The following is a 15,605-nucleotide window of genomic DNA, read 5'->3' as shown; positions in this document are numbered from 1 at the left end:
ATTTTTGCAGATGATACTAAGTTAAGTAAGTTCATTAGGTCAGAGCAGGATGAACTTTCGTTACAAAGGGATCTGCAAAAATTAGAAGTATGGGCAGGTAAATGGAAAATGAGATTTAATACGGGGTTCTAAATGTTGGAAGTAAAAATAAGCAGGCAACATATTATTTAAATGGGACAAGACTTAGCCAGAGGAGGAAAGGGATTTGGGAGGGAGTACTAATAGATAAGCTAAAGATGGGTGCACAATGCAGGGCAGCAGCTTCAAAGGCGAATAAGATACTAGCATGTATTAAAAGAGGCATTGATTCAAGGGAGGAAAGCATAATGTTGTCACTATATAAAGCCCTGGTAAGATCTCACCTTGAGTATGGAGTGCAGTTCTGGAGACCGATCGCAAAAAAAGATATTGTAGAACTATAAAAAGTTCAGAGAAGGGCCACAAAGCTAATAAAGGGATTGGATAATTTAAGATATGAGGAGAGGTTAGCCAAACTGGGTCTGTTTTCTTTAGAAAAAAGGCGCTTGAGAGGTGACATGATTACTTTATATAAATATATTCAAGGCCCATATACAGAGATTGCAGAAGCTCTGTTTATTCCAAGAAAATTGTTTGTGACAAGAGGTCACAATTTAAGGTTGGAGGAAAGGAGATTTAATCTCCTGCAACCGAAAACGTTTTTTCACTGTAAGAGCAATAAAATTGTGAAACTCATTACCAAAAGAGGTAGTGAATGCCAATACCCTAGATACATTTAAAAATAGTCTGGATACATTTCTGTATATAAACAAAATTCATGGAAATGATTGCTAGTATTAGGTTAGGGGGATAAGTTCTTAGATGCGTTTTGGGGGTTGGCGGATTAGGGATTAATAGTGTAATTAGATTGCTGTGTGGGGGGTTGGCAGTTTAGGTGTTAATAGTTTAATTAGATACTTTGCATTTTGGGGGGTTGATGGTTTAGGGGTTAATAGTGTAATTAGGTACTTTGCGTTGTAGGGGGTGGCGATTTAGGGGTAAATAGGTTAATTAGGTACTTTGAGTTGTGGGGGGTTGGCAGTTTAGGGGTTAATAGTGTAATTATGTAGAATGCGATGTGGGGGGTTGGAGGTTTAGGGGTTAATATGTTTATTAGGTAGTTTGCGATGTGGGGTTTGGCGGATTAGGGTTTAATAGTTTTAAAAGGTAGAGTGTGTTGTGGCAGATTAGCGGATTAGAGGTTAATACTGTACATTTTATTAGTTATTGCGGTGGGGGGATGGTGGATTAGGGGTGGATATTGTGCATGCATTAGGTGTTTGATAAGGCTTCTAGGGAGTTACAGTACTTATATACTAAGTGCAAGGGTTGCTGCATCTGCCTATGTGTGTAGAGGTGGAATTGGAGTAAAATGTATCTATATGATACCGATGCCGGTTCTATGTTAGTTTATGGGAGTAAAAACTGCGGTCGACGAGTAAAATATACGTGCGTAACTTGTATGTGGCGCAATATATGTGATCACTAGATCTAACTAAAAATTGGTGACACTGGGTTTTGTGCCAAAGCCGCATATGTAATCTCACCCCTTGTGAGGAATCTTGCAGTACTGGAGGATTATTTTAGATAATCTTATATGAGCAGAGAAGTTTAGAGCCTCAATACCTAACTCATAAGACACATCATCAATACACTTTCTACTCTCCCAACTCCAAACCATGACATAGGAAAAGATAACTAAAATTTCCAGACTCTATAAAAATGTCTAATTTTTAAAGACCCTTTTTCCAGTATTCTACATGAAAAGTCCATGTATTAGTATAACAGAACAACCAAAACCCTTTACAGTGTTTTTCCACTCATAATTTCTCACCACTTGGCTACTTGGCCACTTGGCCCCAATCATGGCTAAACAGACACAGTGCTTGCAACAATATTCCCACACTGATGAACTGCAAGACCTCTGCTTACTTCATGCTCTTTAAATATATCCTATGCAGGTATGCTCCCAGTCAACCGGGCCAACGAGGTAGTCACAGAACCTCACTTGCTGTGAGCACTGGAAAGCAGTAATGCCTTCTGCTTGTTTAAATACTGTTAAAGGACTCATTTGGCAAGTTTCTTTCCTTTTAAAGGGACAGTAAAGTAAAACTAAAATATTCATTATCCACAATAAACATGCAATGTTATACAAATGTCCAATTTATTTCTATTATCTATTTTGCTTTTTACGCTTGGTATCCTTTGTTGCTCAGGAGCATCAATGCACTTCTGGGAGCTAGCTGTTGATTAGTGTCTGTGTATATATATATATATATATATATATATATATATATATATATATATATATATACAGGTAGCCCTCAGTTTACGCCGGGGTTAGGTTCCAGAAGGAATGGTTGTAAATCGAAACCGTTGTAAATTGAAACCCAGTTTATAATGTAAGTCAATGGGAAGTGAGGGAGATAGGTTCCAGGCCCCTCTCAAAATTGTCATAAGTAACACCTAAAACATTATTTTTAAAGCAATAAAGAGATGAACATAAAGGTGTCAATTAGTGGTATCTGGCAGTAGAAAATCAATCTCTCATCAAGGGGATATAGTCCATTCAAAAGCACATATAACGCAACAGTTCAAAGGGGGTGAGACTTGATACACACCATGAATAATGCCCTCCGGTGAAGCACACATAAACCTATACACCCTCCGTATACATAACAGACCAGGTAAATGGTTATATATTAGTGTGTCATACACACCGAAACTTCTGGGTAAACTTAAGCAATTACTCTTCCAGAACAGTCAGGGTCATGGTTACAATGCGGCACAAGCCGCCGGTACTTCACTCACCCCTAACACTGTAGTGCTTGATAGCCCAGGTCAGTCTTGTTCACAGGGGAAAAGAAAGCCGCATTCATCCGCTGTAATGCTTCAGGCGTAATCTCGGCCACTCCAAACTCTAAGGCCCCCGTGTGTACAGTGCACAACGTGACCGGGCAATCGACCAATCTGATGCGTCCTCAAAGAGCAATAGCTGCCAATAGGGAAACGTCCTGGGTAACAGTGCGGCGCTGTGTTAAATCAGGTAAAGAAGTAATCCAGACCATGAAGCAGGTCCCTGTACCCGCTACGATTAGACATCAAAAAAGGAAAATTTCTGGTCCTCAAACTTCATAAAACAAAGCCTTTATTGAATTGCTGATAAAAAAATATGAAGTCATCAAAAATTAAAAAAGGAATTGACAAAACACACCCAAGCAAACGTCTGACCGGTTTCGGTCTCACACTGTCTATGATTACGGTCATTATGTCTATGATTACGGTCCTGTGAGACCGAAACCGGTCAGCCGTTTGCTTGGCTGCGTTTTGTCAATTCCTTTTTTATGACTTCATATTTTTTAATCAGCAATTCAATAAAGGCTTTGTTTTATGAAGTTTGAGAACCAGAAATTTTCCTTTTTTGTTTTTTTTTAAAGCTTTGAAATGAAGACTTTAAATGCTAAACAGCATTATAAACCTAATAAAATAATCACACAACACAGACTTCACTTGCAAAAATTGAAAATTCACTTGTATTTTCCTGCAAAACAGTTATTTCTATGCATTCCAATCTGGACTGATTTATAGACAGGAAGATCTTGTTCCTTTGAAATTTGCTCGATAGCTCAGGTCTGGTTAAGCCAATTAATTTCAGCTTGCTTGGCATTGCTGCAACACAGCTCCACCTACTGGCTATTTTAATAAATGCACTGCTTCTCAATACTTTTCAATAGCAGTCACATGACTGGAAAGAAAGGTTGTTATTCTGAAACGGTGTAAATTGAACCGTTGTAAAACAAGGGCCACCTGTATATATATATATATATATATATATATATATATATATATATATATATATATATATATATTTATATATATATATATATATATATATACAGCAGATACGGGTGTTTACTATATATATATATATATATATATATATATATATGTATGTATATATTGTTCAGCTAGCTCCCTGTATTGCATTGATGTACCTCCAGCTAAGGATACCAAGAGAATGAGGCTAATTTGAAAGCAAACTGAAATGTTGTTTCAAAATGCAGTAGATTTGTACTGACAAATGTCAAAGTTTATTTTCATTTCCCTGTCCAATGTATCATGTGACATGCATCAGCCAGTCACAAACTCATACCTGTATATAATGTAAACTCTTACACATGCACACGCCACATATCTAAGTCCCTAACAGCTAGATTACGAGTTCGACGTCAGCTTTAAAAACTAGCGTTAAGGGGTCCTAACGCTGCTTTTTAACGCCTGCTGGTATTACGAGTCCGGGAGGCACAGGTGTACCGCTCACTTTTCTTCGGCGACTTTTCCATACCGCAAATTGCCTTACGTCAATTGCGTATCCTATCTTTTTAATGGGATTTGCCTAACGCTGGTATTACAAGTGTTGGAAGAAGTGAGCGGTACAGCCTCTACCTCCAAGACTCCTACCGCATATAAAAGTCAGTAGTTAAGAGTTTTATGGGCTAACGCCGGAACATAAAGCTCTTAACTACAGTGCTACAAAGTACACTAACACCCATAAACTACCTATTAACCCCTAAACCGAGGCCCCCCCACATCGCAAACACTAAAATATACATTTTTAACCCCGACCGGACATCGCCGCCACCTACATTATACCTATTAACCCCTAATCTGCTGCCCCCAACGTCGCGGCCACTGCCGACCGGACATCGCCGCAACTATAATATATTACCCCTAAACTGCCGCACTCCCGCCTCGCAAAAAACTATAATAAATTTTATTAACCCCTAATCTGCCGTCCCTAACATCGCCGCCACCTACCTACAATTATTAACCCCTAATCTGACGGCCCCAACGCCGCTGCTACTATAATAAAGTTATTAACCCCTAAACCTAAGTCTAACCCTAACACCACCCTAACTTAAATCTATTTTTAATAAATCTAAATAAAATTACTATAATTAAATAAATTATTCCTATTTATAACTAAATACTTACCTATAAAATAAAACCTAAGATAGCTACAATATAACTAATAGTTACATTGTAGCCATTTTAGGATTTATATTTATTTTACAGGCAACTTTGTATTCATTTTAACTAGGTACAATAGTTATTAAATAGTTAATAACTATTTAATAGCTACCTAGTTAAAATAATTACAAAATTACCTGTAAAATAAATCCTTACCTAAGTTACAAATACACCTAACACTACACTATCAATAAATTAATTAAATAAATTAACTACAATTATCTAAAATAAAATACAATTAAATAAACTAAACTATATTACAAAAAAACCCCCACTAAATTACAAAAAATAAAAAATATTACAAGAAGTTTAATCTAATTACACCTAATCTAATCCCCCTAATAAAATAAAAAAGCCCCCCCCCCCAAAAAAAAACCCCCATAATTTATGCTTACCTGATAAATTTATTTCTCTTGTGGTGTATCCAGTCCACGGATCATCCATTACTTGTGGGATATTCTCCTTCCCAACAGGAAGCTGCAAGAGGATCACCCACAGCAGAGCTGTCTATATAGCTCCTCCCCTTCCTGCCACTTCCAGTCATTCGACCGAAGACAAGCAAGAGAAAGGAGAAACTATAGGGTGCAGTGGTGACTGTAGTTTAACAAATAAAATATACCTGCCTTAAAATGACAGGGCGGGCCGTGGACTGGATACACCACAAGAGAAATAAATTTATCAGGTAAGCATAAATTATGTTTTCTCTTGTAAGGTGTATCCAGTCCACGGATCATCCATTACTTGTGGGATACCAATACCAAAGCTAAAGTACACGGATGAAGGGAGGGACAAGGCAGGTACTTAAAGGGACAGTTTACTCAAAAGTTTTCTCCCCTTTAATTTGTTCCCAATGATCCACTTTACCTGCTGGAGTGTATTAAATTGTTTACAAGTAGCTCCTTTACCCTTATATTGGCATTTGAAATTGTTAATTTAGCATGTGGTATCCCCACCTATTCTGAAAGTTTGTGGCCGCGCGTACCAGCTATAGATAAGCTTTGTAAACACAGCCAGCAGAAGAAATTACACTCCCAGTGTGATAAAGCAGATATAAGGTAATAAAATGTTGATTTTCCATTGTTCTCTCAAAGTATTGGTGATTGTTTTAAGGACAGATATAAGATAAAGAAGCAGGTATATGTGCACAATGTGATACAGTAATGAGATCTGATTATACCTACAAGCTCAACCTATTTTATTAGGCTGTGGCTTCAAAACACAAAATCAGAGCTTTAATATACAGAAATAAACCTTAAAAAGCTAATTTTCATACATTTTTTACTCTGCAGTTGGTAAAAAAAGCAATTGTAAACACATTAAGGGAAAAACTATTTTACAGTATACTGTCCCTTTAAACGGAAGGTACCACTGCCTGTAAAACCTTTCTCCCAAAAATAACCTCCAAAGAAGCAAAAGTAACAAATTTATAAAACTTTGAAAAAGTATGAAGCGAAGACCAAGTCGCCGCCTTGCAAATCTGTTCTACAGAAGCCTCATTTTTAAAAGCCCATGTGGAAGCCACAGCTCTAGTAGAATGAGCTGTAATCCTTTCAGGAGGCTGCTGGCCAGCAGTCTCATAAGCTAAGCGTATTATACTTCTTAGCCAAAACGAAAGAGAAGTTGCCGAAGCCTTTTGGCCTCTCCTCTGTCCAGAGTAGACAACAAACAAAGCAGATGTTTGACGAAAATCTTTAGTAGCTTGTAAATAAAACTTTAAAGCACGAACCACGTCAAGATTGTGTAATAGACGTTCCTTCTTTGAAGAAGGATTAGGACACAATGACGGAACAACAATCTCCTGATTGATATTCTTATTAGATACCACCTTAGGTAAAAACCCAGGTTTGGTACGCAAAACTACCTTATCTACATGGAAGATCAGATAAGGGGAATCACACTGTAAGGCAGATAACTCGGAAACTCTACGAGCCGAGGAAATAGCTACCACAAAAAGAACTTTCCAAGATAAAAGCTTGATATCTATGGAATGAAGAGGTTCAAACGGAACCCCTTGGAGAACTTTAAGAACCAAATTTAAACTCCATGGCGGAGCAACTGGTTTAAACACAGGCTTGATTCTAACTAAAGCTTGACAAAACGCCTGAATGTCTGGAACATCCGCCAGACGCTTGTGCAAAAGAATAGACAGAGCAGAAATCTGTCCCTTTAAGGAACTAGCTGACAATCCCTTTTCCAATCCTTCTTGGAGAAAAGATAATATCCTGGGAATCCTGACTTTACTCCATGAGTAACCCTTGGATTCACACCAATAAAGATATTTACGTCCTATCTTATCATAGATTTTCCTGGTAACAGGCTTTCGTGCCTGAATTAAGGTATCAATAACTGACTCGGAGAAGCCACGCTTTGATAAAATCAAGCGTTCAATCTCCAGGCAGTCAGTCTCAGAGAAATTAGATTTGGATGGTTGAAAGGACCCTGAAGTAGAAGGTCCTGTCTCAGAGGCAGAGTCCATGGTGGAAGGGATGACATGTCCACCAGATCTGCATACCAAGTCCTGCGTGGCCACGCAGGTGCTATCAAAATCACAGATGCTCTCTCCTGCTTGATTTTGGCAATCAGACGAGGGAGCAGAGGAAACGGTGAAAACACATAAGCCAGGTTGAAGGACCAAGGTGCTGCTAGAGCATCTATCAGCGTTGCCTTGGGATCCCTGGACCTGGATCCGTAACAAGGAAGTTTGGCGTTCTGGCGAGACGCAATGAGATCCAGTTCTGGTTTGCCCCAACGTTGAACCAATTGTGAAAACACCTCCGGATGGAGTTCCCACTCCCCCGGATGAAAAGTCTGTCGACTTAGAAAATCCGCCTCCCAGTTCTCTACACCTGGGATATGGATAGCTGATAGGTGGCAAGAGTGAATCTCTGCCCAACGAATTATCTTTGAAACTTCCAACATCACTAGGGAACTCCTTGTTCCCCCTTGATGGTTGATGTAAGCCACAGTCGTGATGTTGTCCGACTGAAATCTGATGAACCTCATTGTTGCTAGCTGAGGCCAAGCCTGAAGAGCATTGAATATCGCTCTTAGTTCCAGAATGTTTATTGGAAGGAGGGTCTCCTCCTGAGTCCATGATCCCTGAGCCTTCAGGGAGTTCCAGACTGCCCCCCAGCCTACAAGGCTGGCATCTGTCATTACAATTGTCCAATCAGGCCTGCGAAAGGTCATACCTTTGGACAGATGGACCCGAGATAGCCACCAGAGAAGAGAATCCCTGGTCTCTTGATCCAGATTTAGTAGAGGGGACAAATCTGTGTAATCCCCATTCCACTGACTGAGCATGTAGGCGGGCAAACGGCACTATGTCCATTGCTGCTACCATTAAGCCGATTACTTCCATACACTGAGCCACCGAAGGGCGAGAAGTAGAATAAAGAACAAGGCAAGAATTTAGAAGTTTTGATAACCTGGTCTCTGTCAGGTAAATCCTCATTTCTACAGAATCTATCAGAGTTCCCAGAAACTCTTTCCACCCGTGCGACCTCAGAAATGCCAGAACTATGTCCGTATGAAACTTGGCAATTTGGAAATTTGACACCTGTATCAGAATGTCGTCTAAATAAGGGGCCACTGCTATGCCCCGCGGCCTTAGGACCACCAGAAGTGACCCCAGAACCTTCGTAAAGATTCTTGGAGCTGTAGCTAACCCAAAGGGAAGAGCTACAAACTGGTAATGCCTGTCCAGGAAGGCAAACCTGAGAAACCGATGATGATCTTTGTGTATCGGAATGTGAAGATAAGCATCCTTTAAATCCACTGTAGTCATGTATTGACCCTCCTGGATCATAGGTAGGATGGTACGAATAGTCTCCATCTTGAATGATGGGACCCTGAGAAATTTGTTTAGGATCTTGAGATCTAAGATTGGTCTGAAGGTTCCCTCCTTCTTGGGAACCACAAACAGATTTGAATAGAAGCCTTGTCCCTGTTCCTCCTTTGGAACTGGGTGGATCACTCCCATAACTAGGAGGTCTTGAACACAATGTAAGAATGCTTCTCTCTTTATCTGGTTTGCAGATAATTGTGAAAGGTGAAATCTCCCTTTTGAAGGGGAAGCTTTGACGTCCAGAAGATATCCCTGGGATACAATTTCCAACGCCCAGGGATCCTGGACATCTTTTGCCCAAGCCTGGGCGAAGAGAGAAAGTCTGCCCCCTACTAGATCTGTTACCGGATCGGGGGCCAATCCTTCATGCTGTCAGAGAGGCAGCAGCAGGCTTTTTGGCCTGCTTACCTTTGTTCCAAGCCTGGTTAGGTCTCCAGACCGACTTGGACTGGACAAAAGTTCCCTCTTGTTTTGTATTAGAGGAAGTTGATGCCGCGCTCGTTTTAAAGTTTCGAAAGGCACAAAAATTAGTCTGTTTGGTCCTTGATTTATTAGACCTGTCCTGAGGGAGGGCATGTCCTTTCCCTCCCGTGATATCAGAAATGATCTCCTTCAAACCAGGCCCGAATAGGGTCTGCCCCTTGAAGGGAATATTAAGAAGCTTAGACTTTGAAGTAACATCAGCTGACCATGATTTAAGCCATAGCGCCCTACGCGCCTGAATAGCAAAACCAGAATTCTTAGCCGTTAGTTTAGTCAAATGAACAATGGCATCAGAAACAAATGAATTGGCTAGCTTAAGTGCTCTAAGCTTGTCAAGTATATCGTCCAATGGTGTCTCTACGTGTAAAGCCTCTTCCAGAGACTCAAACCAGAAAGCCGCCGCAGCAGTGACTGGGGCGATGCATGCAAGAGGTTATAGAATAAAATCTTGTTGAATAAACATTTTCTTAAGGTAACCCTCTAACTTTTTATCCATTGGATCTAAGAAAGCACAACTGTCCTCTACGGGGATAGTAGTACGCTTAGCTAGGGTAGAAACTGCTTCCTCCACCTTAGGGACCGTTTGCCATAAGTCCCATGTGGCGTCATCTATTGGAAACAATTTCTTAAAAATAGGAGGGGGAGAGAACGGTACACCTGGTCTATCCCATTCCTTAGTAATAATTTCTGAAAACCTTTTAGGTATTGGAAAAACATCAGTGAAAACAGGCACTGCATAGTATTTATCCAATCTGCACAATTTCTCTGGCACTGCAATGGTGTCACAGTCATTCAGAGTAGCTAAAACCTCCCTAAGCAACACGCGGAGGTGTTCAAGCTTAAATTTAAATGTTGCTATATCAGAATCAGGTTGAATCATCTTCCCTGAGTCAGAAACATCACCCACAGAAAGAAGCTCTCCTTCCTCAGATTCTGCATATTGTGAGGGGGTATCAGACATAGCTACTAAAGCGTCAGAGTGCTCTGTATTCCTTCTAACCCCAGAGCTGTCTCGCTTTCCTCGTAACCCAGGTAGTCTGGATAATACCGCTGACAGTGTATTATCCATGACTGCCGCCATGTCTTGTAAAGTAAACGCCATGGGCGCACTAGATGTACTTGGCGCCATTTGAGCGTGAGTCCCTTGAGCGGGAGTCAAAGGGTCTGACACGTGGGGCGAGTTAGTCGGCATAACTTCCCCCTCGTCAGATTCCTCTGGTGATAAATTTTTTAAAGACAGAATAAGGTCTTTATTACTTAAAGTGAAATCAGTACATTTGGTACACATTCTAAGAGGGGGTTCCACCATGGCTTCTAAACATAATAAACAAGGAGTTTCCTCTATGTCAGACATGTTTAAACAGACTAGCAATGAGACCAGCAAGCTTGGAAAACACTTTACAGAAAGTTAACAAGCAAAAAATAAAAACGGTACTGTGCCTTTAAGAAAAATAAAAAAGGTCAGAATTTGAAAAACAGTGAAAAAAAGCAGAAAATCAAACGAAATTTTTACAGTGTGTATAATAGGCTAACAGATCAAAAAAACGAAATAGATGTTTTTTAACAGTCACAACCAACTGCCACAGCTCTGCTGTGGCCCTACCTTGCTATACAAACGACTTTTGAAAGCACCAAAACCCTTCAGAGAGGTCATTCAGGAAAACTGTATGTCTCAGTCTGCAAAAGTTAATGCGCATCTAGGCGCAAAATTAGGCCCCTCCCACTTCCTGTCTACACAGTGAGAGGACTAACAAAATTATCCTAGGCAAATTTTAGCCAGCCATGTGGAAAAAAAACTGTGCCCCAATAAAGTTTATCACCAGAAAGCATATAAAAAACGTTTAAGCACTCCCAGCAAACGTTTTATATTTCAGTAATTTGAAAAAATAATAAGAGTGTTACCTCTAATAGTAAGCATGATACTAGTCGTTATTAAATCACTGTAATCAGGCTTACCTTAAATAAATCTGGTATCAACAGCATTTTCTAGCATATACATTTCTCTAGAAAAATTTAGACTGCACATACGTCATAGCAGGATACCCTGCACGCCATTCCCCAAGCTGAAGTTACCTCTCTCTTCAGTTATGTGTGAGAACAGCAATGGATCTTAGTTACAACCTACTAAGATCATTAGAGACCACAGACAGACACTTCTATTTTCTGCCTGAGACCAAAATAGTACAACTCCGGTACCATTTAAAAATAACAAACTTTTGAATTGAAGAAAAAACAACTAAATTACACCACATCTCTCTAACTGCTTCCATGCTTGTCGAGAGCTGCAAGAGAATGACTGGAGGTGGCAGGAAGGGGAGGAGCTATATAGACAGCTCTGCTGTGGGTGATACTCTTGCAGATTCCTGTTGGGAAGGAGAATATCCCACAAGTAATGGATGATCCGTGGACTGGATACACCTTACAAGAGAAATAAAATTCCCTATCCTAAACTAAATTACAAATAGCCCTTAAAAGGGCCTTTTGCGGGGCATCACCCCAAAGTAATCAGCTCTTTTACCAGCCCTTAAAAGGGCTTTTTGCGTGGCATAGCCCCAAAGTAATCAGCTCTTTTACCTGTAAAAAAGAGAAATACAATACCCCCCCAACATTACAACCCACCACCCACACACCCCTACTCTAAAACCCACCCGATCCCCCCTTAAAAAAAAAAAACACTACCCCATTGAAGATCACCCTACCTTGAGCCGTGTTCACCCAGCCGGGCACTGATGGGGCAGAAGAGGACATCCGGACCGGCAGACATCTTCATCCAGGCGGCATCTTTTATCTTCATCCTTCCGGAGCGGAGACATCTTCTATCCAGCCGACGCGGAGCCATCCTAACGAAGAATGAAGGTTCCTTTAAATTACGTCATCCAAGATGGCGTCCCTCGAATTCCGATTGGCTGATAGGATTCTATCAGCCAAAGAGCTGATTACTTTGGGGCAATGCCCGCAAAAAGCCCTTTTAAGGGCTGGTAAAAGAGCTGATTACTTTGGGGCAATGCCCCGCAAAAGGCCCTTTTAAGGGCTATTTGTAATTTAGTTTAGGATTGGGAATTTTATTATTTTGGGGGGCTTTTTTATTTTATTAGGGGGATTAGATTAGGTGTAATTAGATTAAACTTCTTGTAATATTTTTTTATTTTTTGTAATTTAGTGTTTTTTGTAATATAGTTTAGTTTATTTAATTGTATTTTATTTTAGATAATTGAAGTTAATTTATTTAATTAATTTATTGATAGTGTAGTGTTAGGTGTATTTGTAACTTAGGTTAAAGGATTACTTTCTGTTATAATTTTTAAGCTAAACAACTAACATATTAAAGTTAATAAACATTAATTAAAACCCACTGACCTATATTTTCTCCAAAACGAAGTTTCATAACGCTCTAAAAAATATATATTTTATTTGCCGATGATGTCACGTTATCCTGCCCACTATTTTCAGCACTGCGTGTTCAAAATACTTAAACCAATAACTTTGTGTTTAAAGCGCCATTTTGAAACCTAGGTATTGTAAACGGATTGGTACAGAGCAAAGGATACCCACGGAGTGGGTTTGGAAAACAATTAAATTTGCACACAAGATTTCTCATATACGGTAGAGATATGTTAATGAAATGCTATTGATAAAAAGCGTATTTGGGGTAGTTAGTTAGTAACAGGCATAGAAAATATTTACTTACAGTGGCCCTTTAAGATTTATTTTACAGGTAATTTTGTAATTATTTTAACTAGGTAGCTATTAAATAGTTATTAACTATTTAATAACTATTGTACCTAGTTAAAATACAAGGTTGCCTGTAAAATAAATATAAATCCTAAAATAGCTACAATGTAACTATTAGTTATATGTTAGCTATCTTATGGTTTATTTTAATAGGTAAGTATTTAGTTTTAAATAGGAATAATTTAATTATAGTAATTTTATTTAGATTTATTAAAAATAGATTTAAGTTAGGGTTAGGGTTAGACTTAGGTTTAGGGGTTAATACATTTAATATAGTAGCGGCGCCGTTGTGGGCCGCAGATTATGCTGTAATAATTGTAGGTAGGTGGCGGCGACGTTGGGGGCGGAAGATTAGGGGTTAATAAATATAATGTAGGTGTCGGCGATGTTAGGGGCAGCAGATTAGGGGTTCATAGGGATAATGTAGGTGGCGGCGGTGTCCGGAGCGGCAGATTAGGGGTTAATAGTATAATGCAGGTGGCGACGATGTTGGGGGCAGCAGATTAGAGGTTAATAAGTGTAAGATTAGGGGTGTTTAGACTTGGGGTTCATGTTAGGGTGTTAGGTGTAGACATTAAAAGTATTTCCCATAGGAAACAATGGGGCTGCGTTAAGAGCTGAACGCTGCTTTTTTGCAGGTGTTAGGTTTTTTTTCAGCCGTCTCAGCCCCATTATTTCCTATGGGGAGATCGTACACGAGCACGTTTTAGCTAGCTTACCGCTACCGTAAGCAATGCTGGTATTACAGTGAGAAGTGGCGCTAAATTTGCTCAACGCTCACTTTTCTGAGGCTTCAGAAAACTTGTAATACCAGCGTGGTTTAAAGTGAGCGCTGGAAAAAAAAGGAGCATTAGCAACGCTAGTCTTTACCGACAAAACTAGTAATATAGCCGTAACTTTGTTCTTGAGGATTTCAGTAGATGATACCCAAATGTACCTCTCTGTACCAGATTTATAATCTCTGATCCATGCCTGTTACTTCATATGGGATGTCTTATCAATATTTTATCAATATTTTAATATCAATATTTTAATATCAATATTTTAATTAATATTTAATCTCAAAATTATGAATTTATCATGCAATGCTCTAACTGTTAGATACTATAAAACTTAATTTTCCTCTATAATCTAATTTGCTTTGTTCTAATGATATCCTTTTATGAAAAGAATACCTGGGTAGGCTCAGAGCAACAATGCACTACTGGGGACTTCATGTCTGATTAGTCGCTATATATATATGTCTCTCGTCATTGACTCAGCAGACGTGTTCACCTAACTCCCGGTAGTGCATTGCTGCTCCTGAGCCAAACTCTTCTACAAAGGATACACAAGAATAAAGTAAATTGCAATGTTCTTTAAAATTGCATGCTTTAATTGAATGGTGAAAGAAAAATTTGTTTTTTCCTTTCCCTTTAAATGGAAAAAGCTGAACTCACATATATTAGGAATTCGTCATCATTCATTTTGGATTTATTATCTGTCAGGTGCTACTTTCAATTTGGAACATATCTTTTGCTTACATGAAAGCCTCTTAAAAAAAAGTAGATGTTGTTGTAATTTTATTTAACAATCCAATTGTTTTGTTTTTTTCTAATGTAACCAGTGTCTTTTCCCGAATTGATTGAAAAAGCAACGGAAAAAAAAAGAAAAAAGAAGGCTGCAATACAATATTTTCATAAACAAATACAAACTTCCTGAAAAAGGAACTCATAGAAATGTATTGAGAATTATGTTCAGACACAAACGTATGGAAATACTGCTTGGGTTCACTTGCCTTCTTTAAAGAGAATTATACATCTTTAACCCAGTAAGGACCATTGCATTATTAATAGCGCGGCCTCAGTTGTCAGCAGGACCCGCGCAGGACCCACTTTCTATGGGGATTGCATTATTAATAGCGCGGTCTCGCCAGCAGGAGGGAGGGAGGATATAATTAGAACCAAGAAAAAACATAATGGCCAGTGACGTACAGGGTAAGATTTAGTTCCCTGACAAATACAAAGCACCAGTAACTCTGACTAAGCTGTTTTCTTATTACCACATTAAGAAATACCTAAAACAGAATCCACTTTATAGCCAAAAAAACTACCCAATTGATTTAGTTCACACATATTATTCATCAACAGTATCCCATTGCAATTAGCTGGCTTCAGTGTCAGTGATGAAGCAAATATAAAAATGAAATGTGTGTGTGTATGTTGTGTATGTGTGTTTGTGTACATTATGTGTGATGTGTTCTGTGTAGCACTGGAAGACTTCAGCAAATTCTTACAAATTGCATCAGTATGTTCCCTTCCTGTGGAGACAAATATTACTTATACTGCCACCTAGTGGATGCTTTTGATGTTTAAAAACAAAATTCAGCGTGGTTGAGGAGTCTTAAAGGGACAGTCTAAACTAAAATAGACATATATATAGAAGTGCATTGGAGCCCTCTTCAGTTAAGTAGATGAAAACATGTAAAAGAGTATCTATGCAATATTCATATTTA

At 39.1% G+C, this 15,605-nt stretch overlaps 1 protein-coding gene across 2 annotated transcripts in view; it reads right to left on the bottom strand.

Annotated features, from left to right (window-relative positions):
- STARD13 (StAR related lipid transfer domain containing 13) overlaps positions 1-15,605 on the bottom strand; it is a 654,709-nt gene that overhangs the window by 314,479 nt on the left and 324,625 nt on the right. The window lies entirely within an intron of this gene.

Source organism: Bombina bombina, chromosome 3, assembly GCF_027579735.1.
Source record: "Bombina bombina isolate aBomBom1 chromosome 3, aBomBom1.pri, whole genome shotgun sequence".
NCBI classification, from domain to species: domain Eukaryota; kingdom Metazoa; phylum Chordata; class Amphibia; order Anura; family Bombinatoridae; genus Bombina; species Bombina bombina.
The sequence above is the reverse complement of the archived record's forward strand: the minus strand, read 5'-3'. Positions and strand labels throughout refer to the sequence as shown.